Raw genomic sequence first — 15,538 nt, 5'->3', positions numbered from 1 at the left:
CCCTATCTATCTGTTGTGTTGTTTAGGTTCGGATGTCAATGTAAGTCCAGTGATTGGCATTTGGGCTCCACGTTTGCCTCTTTGCGTGTGTCTAGGTTCGGATGCTGACATAAGTCCAGTGATTGGCAGTCGGGCTCCATGTTTGCCCGTGTTTGTTTGTTTGTGTGCGTGTCAGCCGAGCTACGAATGCTCTGATTCTTCTCTCGTCCGAGAAGATACGTATGCATAGGATGCGACACCCTAGCGAGCATGTGTCGTTTCCCTAGTCCGAACTACTTTGACTCTGATGTCTATGCCTGATAGACTAAGTAGGCCCAGGATGCGACATCCTGCCGAGTCCAGTTTCAGTCAGTCTCTTTCGTTTCTTTCAGCCAGTGTGTGTGAATATTTGAGCAGTGTTTAGCAACCAATTTCCTTTCTAGTGTGCGTGGATCCCGTAGAGTACTACGGATGCGTAGGGGTGCTAATACCTTCCCTTCGCATAACCGACTCCCGAACCCATACTCTTTGGTCGCGAGACCATGTTCTTTTCCAGGTTTACTCTGAGCGTTTCCTTTCCCTCTTCTGGGATAAATAACGCACGGTGGCGGCTCTGTTGTTCTTTCTTTTCCCGCCGGTTTTTTCGCGTAATGCGACACATGCATATACTTCCATAATTGTTATCATCCTAGTTAACAATAATATGTGACAACTGTCTATATAAATAACAAAAAGATAAGGAGATAGGAAATCGCCTTGACGAATACCTCTTGATGGAGTAAAGCTATCAAGCTTGTGTCCATTCTCTAAAATTTTGAAAGACGAAAAGAAAATACAAAGATAAATTAAATTAACTAATTCTTTGAAAAACCTACCTTATAGACATTGATTAACAAACTTCCAATTTAGTTTGTCATAAGCTTTCTCTACTATCATAGAGACATTGATAATTGTAGAACCATCGTCTATCTAAACTATGGTCTCATCTAAATGTGTTAAAAAAAGTCATTTGTAACAAATGACATCTTTGATATATTATCATTAAGTATAATGAAAAAATAAACTAATTTTTGCTTGTATTTTATTACACCTCAAATGTGTGCAAAATTTTGCTTGATTTTTCATGAGTATATAACTAGAATACTCTAGACTTTAAGACTTAAGATCCTAAAATATTTTATCATGAAAAAAACACCAAATGGTATATATTGCGGTCAAATTCAGTCACTATTATCATCACTTCAACAAGACCAAGTCATTCGTTAGACCAATTTTTGAATCACATCTTTTCTCATTCTCCACCTAGCAATGATAAACAACATTAACATCATGAAGAGAAAACCACTTTTCTCCTTTTTTCTCCTTATCATCTCCTTCTCTTTGCACACCTTCCCTCCACTTTCTGCTTTGACCATCATCTCATCAACCCAACCTCTCTCTGGTGATCAAACTCTTGTTTCCAAAGATGGCAACTTTGAATTGGGTTTCTTTAATATTGGTAATTCCTCTAACTACTACATAGGCATGTGGTACAAAAAGATATCTACAAGGACATATGTTTGGGTAGCAAATAGAGATTACCCAGTTTCTGATAAAACATCATCTAAGTTAGTTATATCTGATGGTAATTTAGTTCTCTTAGATCAGTCTAAAAATCTAGTTTGGTCAACAAATTTGAGTTCTACTAGTTCAAATTCTGTAGTTGCTGTCCTTTTAGATACTGGTAATCTTATATTGAGTAATAGGCCTCATGCATCAGCATCACAAGCTTTGTGGCATAGTTTTGATTTTCCAACAGATACATGGCTTCCTGGTGCCAAACTTAAACTTGATAAGATAACAAATAAGACTCAGCATCTTACTGCATGGAAGAACAGCGAAGATCCAGCAACTGGTTTGTTCTCTCTTAAATTAGATCCTAATGGAACCAATTCATATTTGATATTTTGGAATAACACGCAACAGTATTGGACAAGTGGTTCTTGGAATGGGCAGATATTCGTCATGGTTCCTATAATGTGGTCAAACAATGTCTTCAATTTCGCCTTTGTGTCAAACGATAACGAGAGCTACTTTACCTTCTCTTTGCAGAACAATTCTACTATATCCCGTTTCGTGATGGATGTGTCGGGGCAGGTCAAGCAATTTACTTGGCTGGAAAGTACTCAGCAATGGAATTTGTTTTGGTCACAACCAAGAGGACAGTGTCAGGTTTATGCTTTCTGTGGTGCATTTGGTAGCTGCAATGAGATCTCAAAGCCATACTGCAATTGTTTGAATGGTTATGAGCCAAAGTTACAATCTGGTTGGGATCTTGGTGATTACTCAAATGGGTGTGTGAAAACAAACAAATTTCAATGTGAGCTATCTTCTGATCCTTCTAGTGGAGCCAAAGATAGGTTCTTAACCAAAGTGAATTTGGCTTTGCCTGAACAGGCACGGCGTGTTGTGGAAGCTGGTTTGAGAGAGGAATGTGAATCGACGTGTTTGAGTAACTGTTCCTGCACCGCATATGCTTTTAACAGTAGTGGTTGTTTCATTTGGAGGGGAGAATTCTTGAACCTGCAACAGCTTTCTGAAGATGACAGAAATGGACAAACACTGTTTCTCAAACTTGCAGCATCTGAGTTTCATGATTCGAAAAGCAATAATGGAACAACCATTGGTATTGCTGGTGTTGCTGTTGGTGGTATAATGATTCTCCTTGCTCTTGTTCTAATTCTCGTGATTAGGCGAAGAAAGATACTAACTGGAGCAAGAACTTCAGTTGAGGGCTCCTTGATAGCATTTGCATACAGAGATTTGCAAAATGCAACAAAGAATTTCTCAGTGAAACTAGGAGGAGGAGGTTTTGGTTCTGTCTTCAAAGGAATATTACCTGATTCAAGTGTCATAGCAGTGAAGAAACTTGAAAGCATTAGCCAAGGCGAGAAGCAGTTTCGAACAGAAGTCAGTACCATTGGAACTGTTCAACATGTCAACCTTGTTAGGCTTCGCGGTTTTTGTTCCGAAGGCGACAAAAGGCTTCTGGTTTACGATTACATGCCAAATGGGTCTTTGGATTCAAATCTGTTTAAGAACTCCAAGGTGTTGCATTGGAAAGTTAGATTCGAAATTGCTCTTGGAATAGCTAGAGGATTGGCATATCTTCATGAAAAGTGTAGAGAATGTATCATTCACTGCGACGTGAAGCCAGAAAATATTCTTAGATTCTGAATTTCGCCCAAAGATTGCAGACTTCGGCCTTGCAAAGCTTGTTGGAAGGGACTTCAGCAGAGTCCTAACTACCATCAGAGGAACATTAGGCTATTTAGCTCCAGAATGGATTTCAGGGGTGGCTATAACTGCTAAAGCCGATGTTTACAGCTACGGAAAGGTGCTTTTTGAGCTTGTGTCGGGAAGAAGAAACTCCGATCCTTATAAAGATGGCCAAGTTAGTTTCTTTCCTACATTGGCTGCAAACATATTACACCAAGGCAAGAATGTGATTTCCCTATTAGACTCAAGATTGGAGGGTGATGGTGATGTTGAGGAGATCACTAGAGTCATAAAAGTTGCTTCTTGGTGTGTTCAAGATGCCGAAACTGATAGGCCATCCATGGGTCAAGTAGTTCAAATACTTGAAGGGGTGTTGGATGTGGATTTGCCTCCAATTCCTAGATTATTTCTAGCTTTTGTTGATGACCATGAGGACAGTATTTTCGTCACTAAATCAAACTCCACTCATAGCACACATCAGGACACGTTTTAGGGGTTTCTGTCAATTGCTTGTGTTACAATAAGTTGTGCGATAGTTTTGATATTAAAGTATTAAATGAATTTTTTATAAAATTATCATATTTTTTAAATTTAATACTGAAATAATTATTTTTTCAAAAAAAATACGAAAATAACCAATTTTTCAAACAGATGCGTTAGTTAATCTGACACATCCATTTAATATTAAGAGGAGACGCCAACTCCCTTGGCGCATGCTTCTAAAGCATTACATGGAGGCGTCAGTATTGCTGGCGCATGTGTCTATGCATTGGTGTATGCGCCAATGTATTTGGCGCATACACCTTAATTCTCTTTTTTTAAAATTTTAAATGTCCCTAAGAGGAGGTGTCAAACACACAACCACATGCATGCGCCAGATGCATGGGCGCATGTGCTAAAGACACATGCATGCGTCAGCAATCCTGACGCCTCCATGCAATGTTTTAGAAGCATGCGTCAAGGGAGTTGGCGCCTCCTCTTAATATTAAATGGATGCGTCAGATCAACTGGAGCATCTGTTTGGAAAGGTGGTTATTTTCGTTTTTTTTTTGAAAAAATGGTTATTTCAGTATTAAATTTGAAAAATATGGTTATTTTAAAAAAAATCGTATTAAATTGCAATGCATAGTTTCTTTAGATGAACTATTGCAACGTGGCTTTCATCCTAAATAATCTCAAATGAGAATTGATATCTGCGTTATATTTGTTTGCCAACGCTTCACTGGGATATCAGACAAAGTATCTAAGTTAGGTACATCAAGCAATAATTTGTTAATATATAAATGATGAAAATCACATTGTTAGAGAAGCGTTTGTTTGTTTATAAATAATTATTTTGGTCACAGAACAAGAGATTGGTCAGACGAAGAAGAAAGTCCTTCCGGTATGACAACAATAACCTCTGGTGCTGTGGAGCAGAGTAAACCTGCAAAGTTAGCACTCCAACGCCTAAAAATCAGTGAGGTAATAGCAAAGTAACTTGTAAGAGTGTGGATAATACTTGTTATAGCGCGTTGCAGGACTTATATATGACAAACTGTATAAATCATCATTGTTTGATCCAGCATGTGTCGCGGTGAGTCGTCTGATCGGGTCTGACGATGGTTGATGTCAGCATGGATCTAGTATCTGACTCTGTGGCGAGGTTCCACTTGTTCGTCCAGTGTTTTGAAATGATGTTATGGATTGGGCCTTTGTAATTGGGACTGTTTTACTAGGTCCTTGGTCAGCCCAAAATAGTTTCTCCTTAAGACCTTGTTACCACTAGTGAAACGGGGATAGCATTAGAGAATTTAGGGTTGGCCTCTGGGCCGTTCATCTTCACTGCCCTGGGTTTCCAAGGTATGTTTTCGGTTTGGAGAAGGGGAGCAAAAGAGTTTGTTGTGTGGGAGTAGGTGGCTTTAGGTACATGCACCTTAAATGCTTGTCTTGTAATTGAAAAGTTTTGCAGCACAAACCTTACATGGGCCCCTAGGTCCCTAGGGTAGGGAGTGACAATGCACTTAGAACACTTGTGTGCACTCAAATGACGTGTTGATCTCGAGTTCGTTCTTCAACCGTTTATTTCATCTTTAAGACTTCCCTGTATTTTTTGACCGTAGATTTGTCTCCTCTTGTAAATTTTATAGAAATTAGTGATAACTCTGATTCTAGGAGGAGTTCTGATGATGATGGTGATAAACATAGGGTCTTTAAGGCGACAAGAACCTAGAAGTTCCCGTAGAGGAAGATAAGGGAGCCAACCCATTTATGGTTGATATTAAGGAGGTTCATTATGGCTTTGCTTTCCCAAAGGTACCTGCGTTAAAATTAGAAATGGTTGAGGAGGACTTAAATCAAAGACTTAAGGACCTTGAACGACAAGGAACCTAGTGATTATAACGATAAGTACCTTGAATCTTGTGAAAGTTTATAACTCATAGTCGTGATTTTTTATTTGTTAACAGTGAAAATGAGATGGCTTAAAGAGGATTGCGCGATCTCGAGCTTTCTGCCGACCCAGATCATTATCCCTAAATGGAAAGGGATGTTCTAAGAACGTCATCTGTATTGGTTCTAGACCGGTTAAAACTCCATAAAAGAGGCCCATTGATTGTTACAAAGTAAAGCCCATGACTATTTGGCCCAAAATATATATATATATATATATATATATATATATATATATATATATATATATATATATATATATATATATATATATATATATATATATATATACTTTCACATGCGTAAGGCTCAAGGTAAAACACACACACTTTTCATACTTCACTATACTTTTTTATGGATTCATCCACTGACTTGGGAATTGGAGTGCTAACCTTGCAGATTCATCCCTGCGTCCAACCGCTCTGTAGATCTATGTGTTTGTAGGTGTGAAGCTGATGATTCTATGGACAATCTTCCTAATGTTTTGATGATGACAAAGCTAATGAATGTTGAAGTTTGTGGTGATATCAACTCTCTGATGATGGTGACTAAGTTGATGATATCTCAGGACGTATCAAGTATAAGATTCAAGGTTCCATTAAAGTGTTTATATGAGCAGTACATCTGGAAAAGGAACTTGAAAGCTTCATACTTTTGAAATAGAGGAAGTGTAAAAGCTCGACTGGTCGTGTTTGTCTAAGAGACTAGAGTAAGTAGGAAAGTAACTCCTAAGATACTAAGACAACTCATACACACAGAAACACTTAAAATATTTTTAAGGCATCTCTTCACTTAACAAAATCACCTAAAAATATTTTCAAGGTCTAGTTAGTTCATTAGGGGTCTGTCTTCCTGATTAGGACAATTTTTTAAATTGTCTAATCGATTAGATTATATGCCTAATAGATCAGATGATGTCTAATTGAGTCCATAATCAATTATGACATTCTCTTAATGATTGGTAACTATTATATATATCAAAACCTTCATTTTTCGGCCCAAATAATCAATTATTAGATGCACCTAATCAATTATTTAGTCAATTAGGCCATTAATTCGTTCCTTATATTGTTTCCATTTTGAGCCAATTTTTTTCCGATATAAAGGACGTCTCTCTTCACTTCATTTCACACGAAAATTCAGAGTCTTCCTAATTGTTTACAATTTATCTCTCTCTTCTCTCCCTTTAAACATTCTCCTCACTAAAGCTTCCTTAGTGCCTTGTGAGTGATAATAGTTTGTGAGAAAAAAGTTGTATTGGTGTTGTGCTACTGTTTATATTTTCAAGACTGCGATACTATTGAAGAATTGAGTTTGATTGTTGAGATTATCCATTTGAAAACTTTTGTTTTGTTATATAACTCAGCCTTAAAAAGTTTTGTTTGATTATTGAGATCAACCTATAAAATCTCTCTTTTGGTTGGGATAAGCCAATGTAAAATATCTTAATTCTCTTGTATCAAAGGTTCGCGGGCTTAACCTATAAAAACTCAATATTATAGTGAAATCTCAAGAATATCTCTTGGGATAGGACTAGGCCAACGTTTGGCCAAACTTGAATAATTCTCTAGTGTCATCTCTTTCTTTTAAATTCATGTTATTTACTTTATTGTTTTATTTTTTGTTTCTATTATTTATGATCTTGAAAATACTAACACAATTTTCCTTTTAACTAATAAAACCTCAGAATTAATCGTGAATTTTGAATAGTACAATTCACCTCGTCTATTGTACTTAGAGTCATTTTTCCAACAAGTGGCAACAAAGCCTAACTCCCATTAAAGACTAACCATCCCGGGAGAAAAATGAATTCAATATATTCACTAAACAAATCCCCGTCCTTCAATGGATAAGGGTATAGTTTGTGGAAAGAGAAAATGAAGTTTTTCATAGAAGGGATGGACCGTGGTATTTGGGATGCTGTGAAGGAAGGTCCAATTGTTCCTACACACGAAGTCTATGGTGTCTTAGTAAACATACCTTAAAAGGATTAGACCAAAGATGATAAAGAAAACATGCAGTGCAGTTTGAAGGAAACAACCATTATCACTACCGCTCTCGGCCTTGATAGTGATTAATTTTTGCGAGTTTTTCACTATGAGACTGCAAAAGAAATGCAGGACATCCTCCAAATTACTCATGAAGGAACTATTGATCTAAATAGGGCAAGATTGGATAAATTAACTCATGAGTATGAACTTTTCAGAATAAAACCCGAAAAGAACATAAATAAGATGCAAACACGATTTACCCATATCGTGAGTCATATGAGAACTCTGGGGGGAATTTTTCAAATGAGAAATTAGCTAGGAAAATTTTTAAATGCTAAAACCATAACTAGCAACTTAAAATCACTACTATTTATGAATCTAGGGATTTATCAACTAAGTACACACACACACACACATACACACACACACACACACACACACACACACACACACACACACTTTGGAAAATTATAAGAACACGAGATGGAACTGAAGATACTTTCCATAGATGAGGAAGGATAAAAGAAAAGAAAGAGTCTAGCGTTCAGAGATGAAGATTCCAACTCTGAAGGTAACATGACCCTTATAGTTAAAAAATTCAAAAGATTCCCAAGACATTGGAAACAAAAAAGCGGAAAAAGAAAAAGAGGAGGAAAAAGCTTCATTCACTCCTAAATGCTACCTATATGGAAAGAAAGGGAACATCAGGCCAAATTGTCCTTTAGCAAAAAGTGAAAATCAAAATCAGAAGAAATCTAAGAAACCTCAAAAAAGGGCAAAAAATCTTACATCGTATGGGAGGATAGCGATATGGAATCTTCAGAATGATGAAGGAGAAATCAACATCTGTCTCATGGAAAATCATCAAGATGATGAGGTAACCTCTTACTTTTCTTATCAATATATTTTTTGCATTTGTAAGAAGCTAACAAAAGAATCAAGTAAATTGGAACAAATTGCCTCTATATCCAAGGATACTATTTCTTCTCTTGAATCTTAAAATTTAAAACTTGAGAAATAAATAGAAATTCTTAGAGAAAGACAAATGATCCAGTCCAAAACTCTTTCACTTTTAACGAAGAAGATGAACCTATCAAGTACAATGAATGTGATACTTCAAAAAAAGAAATTTATGATCTTCAAAAGACACTTGTCAAGTTCACCAAAGGAAGAGACAACTTGAATTTTTTTGGGAAACCAAAAAGCATGCTACAATAAAGCCAACCTTGGATGTGAAGCCAACAATAATAGTAAGAACTTTAGTAACATTTACTGCAAAATCCACCTCACATTGCAAAACCTTAAAATGCAACTACTATAATAAAGATGGTTATATTGCCATGTTCTATTTTATTAAGAAAAGTCATGAGAGAAAAGAAGGACATCCTCCTTCATACTTTTATAAAAAACATTGTGATCCTAAAATGAAAAATTCATTTGCTCCATCGTATACTTGTGTCTCTAATATAAAGTCCAATAATAAGATTTTTTATGAAACTAACAATAGAGGACCCAAGATGATACGGGTACCTAAAGTTAAGAACTAGTATTTTATTGAATGAGTGATTTATAGTCTCGAATGCTAAATGGTACCATGATAGAAACTGTTCATGGCATATAACTGGTGATAAAACCTACACTCTCATTAGAATGGAGTTTTTATCCTTATGGTGATAATAATAAGAGAAAAATATTAGGTTTTGGTACCGGTGGTAAGTTCCATAATCCAACGATTGGGGAAGTTCTTTTAGTTAAAGGGATAAACCATAACTTGCTTAGTATAAGTAAATTATGTGATAAAGGTAATAGTACAACCTTTGATTCTTTTGAATGCATGGTTATAAAATCTAAATCTAAATTAAATTCTATTCATAAGCTCAAAAAGTTGAAATATCTACACAATAAACTTAAATAAAATCCCTTCAAGTGATATATGTCTCCTTAGTAACGAGGATAAATCTTGGTTATGGCATAAGAGAATAGCTCACGTCCACATGAACCACTTAAACAAGTTGGTCCGCAAGGATCTCGTAGACAAACGACCTTGCATTTTAAAAAGAATAGATTATGTGATGCATGCCAAAATGGTAAGCAAGTAAGGACCTCTTGTAAAGCAAAAAAATATATTTCAATTTATTGACTCTTACATCTTCTTCACATGGATCTTTTTGGCCCATCCAGAATTATAAGTATTGGTGGAAATGTCTATGCCCATGTAGTTGTGGATGACTACTCTCGCTACACCCCTACATTATTCTTATCTCAGAAAAGAGACGTGTTTTCTGTATTTCGAAAACTATCGAATGTTATCCATAATGAAAATGGAATAATCATTACGTCCATTAGAAGGGACCATGGTAGAGAATTATAAAATAAGAAATTCGAAAATATTTGTAACGAGAACGGTATTTTGCATACTTTTTTCACTTCATTGACTCCCCTAACAAAATGGGGTAGTAGAGAGGAAAATATATCTCTAGACGTGCTTGCAAGGACAATACTCAATAAGAAAAACCTTGCTAAATATTTTTGGGCTAATTCAGTAAACACTGTTTGTTATGTCATGATTTGTGTTTTGATAAGACCAATTTTAAAGTGGACTACCTATGAACTATATAAAGGAATATAACCTAATATTTATCACTTACAAGTCTTTGGATGCAAATTATTATCCTTGACAACAAGAAAAATAACCTCGAAAAGTTTGACACAAAAGCTGATGAAGGGATATTCATAGGATATTCCATGCCGAGCAAAGCCTTTAGAGTATTTAACAAAAGAAACCTGATAATAGAATCGATCCAGGTTACTTTTGATGAAACTAACCCCAAACGATTAGAATTAAAAGTTATTACTTGTGCATGTATTCTGAAAAAGACAAATCTGAAAAAAAAAATGATCAAGCAGAATAAGATCAAAGTCGGAATCAAGTCATAGATGAAGAACCAATTAAAGATCAAAATATAGATACTCCTTTTGATCATCAAGATCTTCCAAAATAATGGAGGTTGAAAAAGGACCATCCTATTCAGAATGTTATTCAGAAATCTCTAAGGGAGTCACTATTCGACGCCCCCTTAATAAGGTATGTAACTTTATGGTCTTTCACTACTACAAAAAACACATGTAACCTCGGACGCGAAGTTGATTTAACCTCGATTAAAGAGGCTAGGTACTGAAGGGCATCATAAAAAGCTGCCACTTTACCCCTCAGTTTAAGAATAACCGAGGGGTTAGTTGAAATGGTTATGGATTTGATCCCCAGCAATAGCTTTTTTAATATTCTCCAAACTAGTACCATATACCTTTCGGTTTAATAACAAAGCCGAGGGGAAATATATATTCTTTTTTTTTAAAATATCATTACATTGTTTAGGCATAATATTAATAAACTAATTTGTTTGCAAACTACATTGTTTACACATAATATTATATTGTTTACACGTAATATTAAAGTAAAAATGTTGAATCTGATTCATCATCATCGCTGTCGGTGAAGAACAAATGTTGGATATCTTGGAGAAGATTAAAGTTGGGGATCCTCGTTTCATTGATCTTGAGGAAGATAAAATGTCTGATATAAAACAAATAAAAAATTTAGATAAATTAAATAAATATTCAGTTATACGATTATTTAAGAACACAAAACTTAAACCCAAATAATTTTCTGCTCCTGCAATCCATCCTTGAGAACTTTTCCCAAACAAAATAAATGCCTTTTTAAGTTTCAAAGTTTTCATGTTAAATGTTTCATTATCAATTTTTAATATTCAGAATGCTTTTATAATGAGAGTTTTAGGTTTCAGGAGGGTCACTAGTGATAGTGTCTTGAGCGTTGATACTCATTAAATGGACGATAAAAATTTGTTTAAGGATGATGAAGAAATACACTTATATTTTACCTTATTTATTACTCAAAACCGATGTAAAATGCATTTCTTTTTAGATAAAAAATACAATAAAATATGTTTCACCCCAAGTACCACATACCTCTCGGTTTCTATTAAAAATCGAGGGGAAAACAGTTTTTTATATCTACATTGTTTACACAGAATATTAAAATAAATTGTTTAAACAAATCAAGATTTTGACAATGGATTCTTGGAGAACAAAATATCTTTTCAAATTTCTTATAAGTTATCTGTTCCAACTAAGAGAATTTTTTTTTGTACTTGCAATCCATCCCAGAGAGATTTCATTATCTTGTGTAAGTGTTCTCGTGACAAATGCTTTACATGATAGAAAACATGAAAGAGAAATGGGTGATTGTGTTTAGGAATAAATTTCTCAATGTTGTCAACCTAGGAAAACAATAAATTTCCCAATATTTTCTTTGATTGACGACATAGGAAGGTTATTACAAAAATACAACAGCAACATGAACATCATTATGCGAGATAGATTGCATGGGCAGAAAAAAAATATTTTGTTCAAGATTTAACAACATTGAAGATTTTTTCTATCTTGCAATCCATCTGAAAGAATAATGCGTAAAACTTTGGAGAGGTTACATATAAATTAAATTTAGGGTAAAATCTGATTAACAAGTGTTTTTATAGTAAAATATGATAATCTAATCTCTCAGTTACTAAGTATAACCGGAGGTATAGATCATTAATTTAAAAAATAAAAATAAAAAGAAAGGAACCATTTTTAAAGAAGTAAAAGCATAAACTATTGTTACTGGGATTAAAAGCATGTCCTGAATTATTTTCCCCTCAATTATATTTAGCAACTGATCACACTGATTCACACCGTGTTTTTGACTCGGATTTCACATGTTTATTAGGACTTTATTATCATTTTGTTTGTATTATGCTCTCTTTTATGTTGTTTTCAGATGTTTAGCTCTCTCAGGACCCTTTTAGAAGAAACGAAGCAAAAAGACCTAAAATTAGGGTGTTTTCGGCGAATATTATACACATGGCGTTGCACATGGCGGTCGCTATAGGAGAAACCATGACTCATCAGCCCTCAACCAGGAGGTAACCGCCACGTTCCCATGATCTTTCCCATTTCCACACATGGCGGGCACCATGAAGGGATGACGGGCGCCACCTTTGCAAATCATGTTCCCACTAAGGAGAAGTTGGAGGGCATCATGGTCTTTGCAAGCTGCTGAAATCCTCTATAAATAGTTCGTTCCATTTCATTTTCAAATCATCCAACTTAGTTTACAACACTAAGACTATATTTATCATTTGTAAAAGCGGTAATTCGTCACATCGGGGGGTTATCGCACCTTAGTGAGATTGAGTTGGGTCACTTCGAGTTGCTGTCGTCTTTATCTTCAGAGTCAGAGGTTTATTTTCCTTGTACCAAATTTAAAGCCTCTGTTTGGAGCAGGTTCTTATTTTATCGCTTTTATTTATTTACTTGTCTCGCTTTACTTTATTTACTTTCTGTCTACACTTTACTTTATTTACTTTCTGTCTACGCTTTAGTTTATTTACTTTCTGTCTATGCTTTACTTTATTTACTTTCTGTCTACGCTTTACTTTATTTACTTTCTGTCCATGCTTTACTTTATTTACTTTCTGTCCACGCTTTATTTTTACACGTTTTACTTATCCCTTACACCTCACATTCTAAAACAACTTTTCATCATGATCAATATCGTTGTGTTTGTTGGTATTACCATGTCTGGCTAAATCTTTTAAAGGTTAGAATGTAAGGATCGCGGTTAAAGAGATGTTTCACATATTGAATCTGTAGAAATACTTAAAGGTTGTTGTGATTTTTAACTTGAGTTTTCTGAAACAAACTTGGTTAGTTTTAACTATTCAAGGAGTGCGAAATCCCCCTGGCTTAGTAACTAGGAATTTTTATCACTTTAAGGAAAAACTATTTTTGAAACTGTTTTCGGACGCGTTGATAGATTTAAAATCAGGAAACTCCTTGGATAAACTTTCCAAATCAAAATCACTTTTGAACTAAGTTTACGAGTCTTATTTCTTAAAAATAAGTTTACTACTTTAGCATTCTGCGCACCTTTTATAAGTGACAATAAAAGGCCTTAATTTAAGGATAAACTCGGTTCTGAATACGCGAAAGCGACAATTCCTATTAAATGGATTCTTTTCAAGAGTAGGAAATATTGCCTCATAAGTAGTTCTATTTAGACAATCGAAACATCACTTAACTGACGTGAAATACATTCAAACCTGTCTTTATCTACACTGCATTTATTATTTACCGTTGTTTTGCAACACGAATACCTCTTTTATACCGCCTTAGATAAACACCGTAATGATAGTAATTGATATATTGACGATTTGGTCTCAGTGGGATCAATATTCTTTTATATTACTTTGACGCGATTCGTGCACTTGCGGATTCACCGATCAAGTTTTTGGCGCCGTTGCCGGGGACCAACTTCGTCAAATTTCGTACCCTTTGTTACACCGTCTAGACTAAGGCATTATTAACAGGTAAATGCGAAGAACCCGTAGTACCGGAAATTTAGTAGATCCTTTAGCGGAACCCGAACGTTACACTCGTACATGCCTCTTACTCATCCGAATTAGGAAAGCTATGGCCGAGAATCGCGACCGGAGACCGCTTAAGGAATTTCCCCAACCCTCTGACGAGGAACCTAGTTCGAGTATAGTAAACCCCCTTATTCCTGCCAACAATTTCGAATTAAAATCGTTTTTGTTGCATGATGACACTGAAATTCACTGTATTTTCGACTCCGATTTCGCATGCATTTTAGTAGTTTTATTGTTATTTTGTTGTGTTATTACTATGTTTTTCTTTGTTTTCAGGTTTTTACTTTAATCGGAGCCCCGATCGAGAAAAGGAGTGAAAATGAGCTAAAAACCCTAAAATTCAGCATTTTACACTTGTGGCTCCCACTGTGGCTGGCGCCATAGACCTTGCCATGACGTGTCCTAGCTCAACTTCCCTCAAATTCCACGTTTCCCACTACTTCTACTAAGGCGCCACAGATTGGCCTTGTGGTGGGCGCCATGGACTTATGGCGGGCGCTACAAGAGGAAAAGTTTTCCCTCCCAATTTTAAACTGAAGGGCATCCTCGTCATTTCCATCATTTTACTTGCTTATAAATAGAAACTCGAATTCATTTGTTTAATCACCCAAACTTAAAGCAGAGGAAGATCCAGAGCAAATTTAGTTTCACTTAGGCATATATTCAGTATTTTAAAGTGGTAATCGCTTCGCATTGGGGTGTTACCACAATTGTGTAATTGAGTTTTGTGATCGAGTCTGTAATCGAGTTTGGAGCACTTTGGAAGGAAGTTAATCCTGTCGTCATTTTCATTTCCGCTTTGCATTTTATTCAACCCTCTGATTGGAGCAGGTTTTTATTACTTTGCCTTTATCTATTTTATTTTCCCGCACTGTCTTTACTTTATTTATTTCCCGCACTCGCTTTACTTTATTTATTTCCCGCACTCGCTTTACTTTATTTATTTCCCGCACTCGCTTTACTTTATTTATTTCTCGCACTCGCTTTACTTTATTTATTTCCCGCACTCGCTTTACTTTATTTATTTCCCGCACTCGCTTTACTTTATTTATTTTCCGCACTCGCACTACTTTTATTTATTTTCCGCACTCGCACTACTTTTATTTATTTTCCGCACTCGCACTACTTTTATTTATTTTCCGCACTCGCACTACTTTTATTTACTTTCCGCACTCACACTAATTTTATTTAAATTAAATGCACCTTTACTTTACCATGTCTAACTAAACCTATAAGGTTAGAATGTAAGGATCGTAATTGAACCGATAATCCGTACAATTGTTCGTAGAAACACTTAAGGGCTATTTTGACTTTCAACTTATGTTTTCCCGCACTTAATTTCCGTTGGGTAAGATCGAAAGCCGTCCAACGTCTTTTCAAACTTAATTG

General features: G+C 35.5%; 1 pseudogene; it reads left to right on the top strand.

Moving 5' to 3' along the window:
* The first annotated feature begins 1,184 nt into the window (after positions 1 to 1,184).
* On the top strand, positions 1,185 to 3,813 carry LOC127106875 (G-type lectin S-receptor-like serine/threonine-protein kinase At2g19130; annotated as a pseudogene).
* The last annotated feature ends 11,725 nt before the right edge of the window (positions 3,814 to 15,538 follow it).

This window comes from Lathyrus oleraceus, chromosome 7 (assembly GCF_024323335.1).
Source record: "Lathyrus oleraceus cultivar Zhongwan6 chromosome 7, CAAS_Psat_ZW6_1.0, whole genome shotgun sequence".
Lineage (NCBI taxonomy): Eukaryota > Viridiplantae > Streptophyta > Magnoliopsida > Fabales > Fabaceae > Lathyrus > Lathyrus oleraceus.
Note: the sequence above shows the minus strand (reverse complement) of the source record. Positions and strands in the feature narration are given on the sequence as shown.